This window comes from Pteropus vampyrus, unplaced genomic scaffold (assembly GCF_000151845.1).
Source record: "Pteropus vampyrus isolate Shadow unplaced genomic scaffold, Pvam_2.0 Scaffold444, whole genome shotgun sequence".
Classification (NCBI taxonomy): domain Eukaryota; kingdom Metazoa; phylum Chordata; class Mammalia; order Chiroptera; family Pteropodidae; genus Pteropus; species Pteropus vampyrus.
Window position 1 is genome coordinate 534,727 of NW_011889225.1, and position 6,859 is coordinate 541,585.

A 6,859-nucleotide genomic window follows, 5' to 3' on the forward strand; every position below is an offset into this window, starting at 1 on the left:
ATCTTTCTCTGACTTAAATACCTTCTAGGTCTATCAAAGCAATATATTTTTCCATCCTCTTCCTTTCAGTCTATATGTGTCTTTTAATCTGAAGAGTGTCTTTTGTAGGCAGCATATTGTAGGGGTCTTGTTTTCTTATCTTTTCAGTCACTCTATCTTTCGATTGGAGCACTTAATTCTTTTCCATTTAAGGTACTTATTGATAGAAATATAGTTGTTACCATTCTTTATTCCTGTTTTTGATACATATTTTTTCTTCTTAAAGAAGTCTCTGAAACATTTCCTGTAATACTGGCTTAGTGGTGATAAATTCCTTTAGCATATTTTTGTCTGGGAAGCTTTTTATCTGTTCTTCAACTCTAAATGATAGCTTTGCTGGATAAAGTATTCTTGGTTGTAGATCCTGGGTATTCATCCTGTTGAATATTTTTTGCCAAGCCCTTGTGTCTTGCATAGTTTCTTTTGAGAAATCAGCTGTCAGTCTTATGGGTGTTCCCTTGTAAGTAATCATTTCTTTTTCTCTTGCTGCTTTTAATATTCTTTCTTTGTATTTAACCTTTGGCATTTTAATTATGGTGTGTCTTGGTGTGGGCTTCTTTGGATCCCTAATTTTTGGAATTCTCTGAGCTTCTTGAGGTTTTACGTCCATTTCCTTCACCAAATTAGGGAAGTTTTCCATCATTATTTCTTCAAACAGCTGTTCAACATCTTGATTTTGTTCAGTTACACCGATCAAATGGATATTTGGACCCTTTATAGTGTCCCATGTGCTTCTTAAATTATTTTTATAGCCTTGGCATCTTATCTCTTGCTGTTCTGATTGTATGTCCATCTTCTAGATAGGGCATTTGATCTTTTTCTTCATTCGCTTTGTTTATTCCTTTATTCCATTTAATATACTTCTCATCTCAGATAATGTGTTCTTCATTTCAGATTGGTTCCCTTTTATAATTTCAATTTCCATTTTTATGTTTTTATCTCTCTGTTGAAGTTCTCATTGAATTTATCTACACTTCTCAAAAGTTTATTGAGCATCTTTATAATGCAGAGTGTTTTGAACTCTGCATTTGTTAGATTACTTGACTTCATTATATCTGGATCTCTGTTCTGTTCTCTCTTCTGGTTTCTCCTTCTTTGTCTTCTCATTTTGGCTGCCTTTCCGTGTCTGCTTCTATGTACTAAGCAAGCTTCTACATCTCCTGGTGTAATTAGTGTGGATTTGTGAAGTAGGTATCCAGTGGCACAGTCCTGAGAAGGGTTCAGCTGCAGATCAAATTTAGCCCAAACCTCTAACCCTCCAGGGCCACCTGTTAAGATTCAGCAAGCAATCCACAGATGCTGTGCTTATAGTTGCCTCAAAAGGCCACGCCAGAAATTGAGGACATCTGCCTCCAGTGTGAGTCTAGGTGCCGCTCGGCAATGGATGTGGCTTGGGTGGGGCTACAAGTTGGGGGAGGCGGGGTTTCAGGGAATCTTCTTGGCAGCACGACCTCTGTTATCCAGTTTGATGACGTCAGGGCTATGGCGTCGCTGAGTCCCGCGCACTGGCAGCGGGGAGGGCTCAACAAGGAACAATGGATACCGCCGGCACTTTTGTGAGTGAATTTCGCCTCAGCCCTCACTCTGACAATGTCTCCCTGTAAGTCCTTGGTGCCCCTGCATGCAGCCCAATTGGTACTGTCATTCAGAGGCAGCAGGTCCTTCACTGCGAAAATCCACTCCTGGGCATGGCCCCTTTAAGAGGTTTCTGCCACTACCGCTGCCGCAGCCTCAGTCTCACTCAACTGCTTGAGACCGGGCAGCCCAGTGTCCTCACTCCATCCTACCTTCTGCTGTTGCAGGTTGATTTCTTATATTTCTCCCTAGTTGTATAGCTTGTTCATCTAGATCCCAGGCAGTTTTTCCTTGCTACTACTCCGTCATAACTTTGATTTGGTCATCAGAGACATGAACAGAGCCTCTAACACCTACGCCATTTTTTTAGTACTTCTTCATGCTTTTTTTTGGCCCTATTATAAATCAGTACTATCTTAATTTTAATTTCCGGTAGTTATTAATTTTTAGTGTATATGAATATAATTAATTTTTTTTACATTGATCTTGTATCCTGCAGCCCCGTATCAATTCTAGTAGCTTTTTTTTGTGTGTGTGATTTTTAGGGTTTTTTTTTTATGTAGTCAATTATTGTTGTGATTGTGCAGAGGGGGAGTTTTATTTCTTTCCAATCTGAATGACTTTTATTTATTTTCTTGTTTGTTACTAAATTGGCCTTATTAATAATTACCTTATTAAATAATTAAGTATAATGCAAAATGATAGGAGTGGATGTCTTAACCTTGTTCCACATCTCAGGGGAGAAGTTTAGTCTTTTGCTGTTAAGTATGTTATCTGTGGGTTTTTCCAGGAAGCTCTGAATTTTGTCAAATGCTTATTCATCTATTGAGATGATCATATAAATTTTCTTCTTTATTGATATGGTGAATTGTACTTTATTCATTTTCAAAATATTAAACCAAATAATTCCTCCTCTTCTATTTAGAAGAGTTTGTCTATAATTGATACTATTAATTCCATAAATTTGTGATAGAGTTTGCCAGCAAAGGCATCTAAGTCTTGAGTTTTCTTTGTTGGAACATCTTTAACTATGAGTTGATATTATTAATAGATATAGGGCTCTTCAGGTTACTTTTTTCTTTGTGTAAGCTTTGGTAGTTTGTGTCTAAGGAATTTGTCCATTTTTTCTAAGTTGTTAAATTTTTTGGTATAAAGTTATTATTAATACTATTTTCATAATATATTTTTAATATCTCTGGGACCTATAGTGATGTATCTGCTTTCATTCCTGATACTGGTAATCTGTGGCATCTCATTTTTTTCTTGATCAGTTGTCTAGATGATCATCTCATTTAGTGACCTTTTCAAAGAACTAGCTTTTGATTTCACTGATTCTTCCCTATTGTTTTTCCCTTTACTTTCAATTTTATTTGATTTTGCTTTTATCTTTGTATTTTCTTCCTTACATTGGCTTTGGGTTTAATTTGTTCTTATTCCTCTAGTTTCTTAAAGTGGAAGCTTACTTAGATCATTGATTTGAGGCATTTTTAAATTTTCTAATATTTAATGTGATACATTTTTCTTGTAAACTAATAGGATTTTTTAATAGGATCCTCAAAATTTATGTTGTTTTCATTTTCATTAAATTCAAAATATTTTATAATTTTTATTTTACCTTTTTCTTTGATTAATGGGTTATTTAAAATAATGTATATTTTTCAAATATTTAGGGATTTTCCAGAAATAGTTTTTGTGGTGAGAACAAGTATGTCGTAGTCTCCTAATAACTGTGCAGTTTATCACACAGTACTGTTGGCTGTAATCACTATGCTGTGCAGTAGATTCCAGAACTGATTTGTCTACTATATCTCTGCACTCACTTGCCAAATCTTAGTTTATATAGAAACCCTAACTGGAATCAGTCACATACCTAGCCCAGATAGTTGCAACAGCATATTTCTATCTCAAGGCTGTATCATTGAAGCAGCTTCCGAGAAAGAGGAAGGTAAGCAGAGCACACATTCCGAAGCACAGCGGTCAGTGGGGAACCCCCAACTACCTGGGCCAGCTTCTGGGTCAAACCAGCAGTCTTCTTGATGATCTTCCCCAACAGGTGTGAATCTGTTTTCCTTTCCAGCCTCTAGAGCTACATTCTTTGCATTCCCTGGCTCCTGGTCCCTTCCTTCATCTTCAAAGCCAGAAGTTTAGCATCTTGCTTCACTCATCACGTTGTCCTCTGTCTCAGCTGTCATCAAATCTCTTAGAAGGATACTTGTATTACAGTTAGGAACCACCTGGATAACCCAGGATAATCTCCACATCTCAAGATCTTTAATCGCATCTGCAAAGTCCCTTCGCCATATAAAAAAATATTTATAGGTTCTGGAGATTAGGACATGGGTATCCTTGGGGGCCATTATTCAGACTACCACATAAATATTCCTAATATCTTATATCTCTTAACAAATTTAAACTTGAGTGTCCCAATCTTTGTCCCAAATAAGGAAAGACTTAATGTTGCTGTCCATGGTTTTCAATTCTAACATTTAAAAAATATATACAAATTGTAGTTATGTTTATATTGTAAGTACTTATATAGATTACCAGTGTGCTTTTCTGATGTTCCTTTTTGCAAACCATTCTTTCTTCTTGGTTAATTTTCCTTCTTGCAGTTCAAGTATATTTATTAGAAGTTAGTTTACTCAGGTTCTTTGTATATCTAAAATTTTGTATCTAAATTGTTTTTATTAAACCTTCACTCTCAAAGTTGTTTAGATGATTATATAATTCTAAATATAATTAGATGATTATATAATTCATAATATTTTTACCTCAGATCTGTGCCACAGTTCAGAGCAGAGCACCAGACACCTAGGGTTGAATGAATGAATGAGCTTTACAGATGTTAGAGAAATAGACTAGTGAAAATAATCCTGGACTAGAGGTCAGAAGAACTGATCTTAAATGCCAGATCTACTTATTACAATTTGACTTTGGCAAAGCCATTTAACGTAATCTCAATTGAAAATGGGAATAATACCTAGATCATAGCATCTTTGTGAGTTTCAAAATAGAAATGAAATAATGAATTTGAAAATTCTTTGTTAATTGTAAAATTATATAATTTCTGAGTGATCAATGAATTCTTGTAAAAGAATTAATATCAATAGAGGAATATTTCTAAAATATTGATTTAAATCTATACCCATTTGCTGATTTTGATAATGTGTCTTGCAAATAATTCAGAAGTTTTGATAAGGTTTATGTTTCATTGCTGAACAATAGAATTATTTTATTATGCTTCATAGATGTAACTCTTACTTATAGAATTTAATTATATCAGTAGAAAGTATACTACCACAGCAAAAATAGATACTGTATATTTGAAGACTCTCCTCCCATATATCAATATAGTGCTTTCTTATGATGGATTTTGAAGTAACCTTAAATATAAATGGTTAAATGGAAAACTTGATATTTCTAGTAGTAATGATTTTTTGGATAGGAAATTATTTATTTGAGATCGTTTAAGGGAATTGATTAGATTTATAGAGAAGATGATAGGTGGAACTTAGAATGAATAATGACTCAGAATCTGTATTGGTTAGAAAAGTTTTTCTCCTTTTGCACTGCAGTCAGTCACATACAACATTTTATTCTCAGAGATAAGATATTCAAAGAAACTACCATAGATCAGGTTGAGAGAAGAAGATGGATTCTTTTAGGCACAAAAATGAAGGTAATTCTTATCTTCTACAAGATACAACATACACATATATGTTTTAATAGTAGAGTTATCTAGTTAAATTTTTCTTGTCTGCTTTGCATGATGTTTGCTATGCTTATTTAGAGAAACTGGTTTATTTACAGATGTCATTCCTATCTCTTTCTCACTCTCTGAAATTGGGGAAAAATTATTTCTATTTTTGCTTGGCCACACTCAGTGATGTTTGATGGATCTCTTCATAATTTAAATTGGTCAGTCTCCTAATTCTCTACTTTGAAATAAAGTACTCAGCCATATTAGAAATACTTACTGGTTTGTAATGTTTTCCTCCATACACTGGCACCTCACTTACCAAAGTGAGGCATCAATTAGTAAGGGTGGATGGAGGTGAAAAGCAGCTGGGTTCAGTAGACTGCTATGTGTCCTCTTGTGCATTTTCCAGAAAGGCCTTTCATACTTCTTCTTACCATGTTCCAGAGGTATGAACCTGAGAGATTGCCACTTAATAGTCCCAAATAGAGACCAATATTCTTTGATAATCAGTGGGATAGAAATAAGTATCACTTTACTCCCAGATTTTAGGTCTTAAACTATTAATAATCTGATTACAGTTGCATTTATATTGCTTCAGCTGATTGGGCATACATATTAAGAAGAGTTCTACCACTACCAGCTCAGTGATTGGTACATAATAAGAGCACAGTAAACATTTAGTGCATGTAAAATAAATGAGAGCTTTTATCTCTTCTTTAAAAAAAATCAAATTGCTATTGTTTAGGGTCCAGGATAAATTTTTAAGCACAAAACTGTTTAATCTAAAAACCAGTTAATTCTCTCAGTGCTTATGTGTCTCTAATAGCTTATTACTATTTTAGTGTCATTCTGTCTGAGTTTTAATCTATCTTAGAAGTTATACTGTATGACTTCTTTTATTACATTTTTGTATTCTTTGATTCTAATGTTTTAGGATGTTTTTAAATCTTGTCCCTTTTTTAGGATTTTTTTGGAATTCAACCTGATATTTTGAAACTAAGGTCACTGGCCAAGGACCTTTTAGTTAAGTCTTTTATAAACATCCTGGTTTTAAGTACCTGCTATCTAAACAGCAATCATCAGGAAAAGCATAAAAAGCCAATTATGTCAATTATCCCTTTACCTAAACTCAAATTTGATACCTTCAGTTCTGATATTGATTTTGTCTAATTATTTAAAGCTTTGGCAACAGTTTTGATGAGTAAGAAAGTTGACGCTTAGTATTTTTTCCTTCCCTCTTTCCTTCTTTCTTTTTTCTGCAATTCACAGAGATTTTCAAGATTATTTCTCAATGTCACTTATTGCATCAAAAGAAATGTGCTTTGTTGTATAAAACACCACCCATCTAAGATAGTTATATTTCCATTTAAAATGACCAGATGAATGAGTAGTTTGCTTTAAAGTCCCCATCTGAAATAAACATTGTGCCACCAGAGCAAAATCAAAACTGTAAATAGGCTTTGGCACAATAATTATACCCCTAGCTTGCTGAGATATGTTGTCAAGAACTGATATTCAGGAGACTCTTCTAGTTCTGGCTGTTTC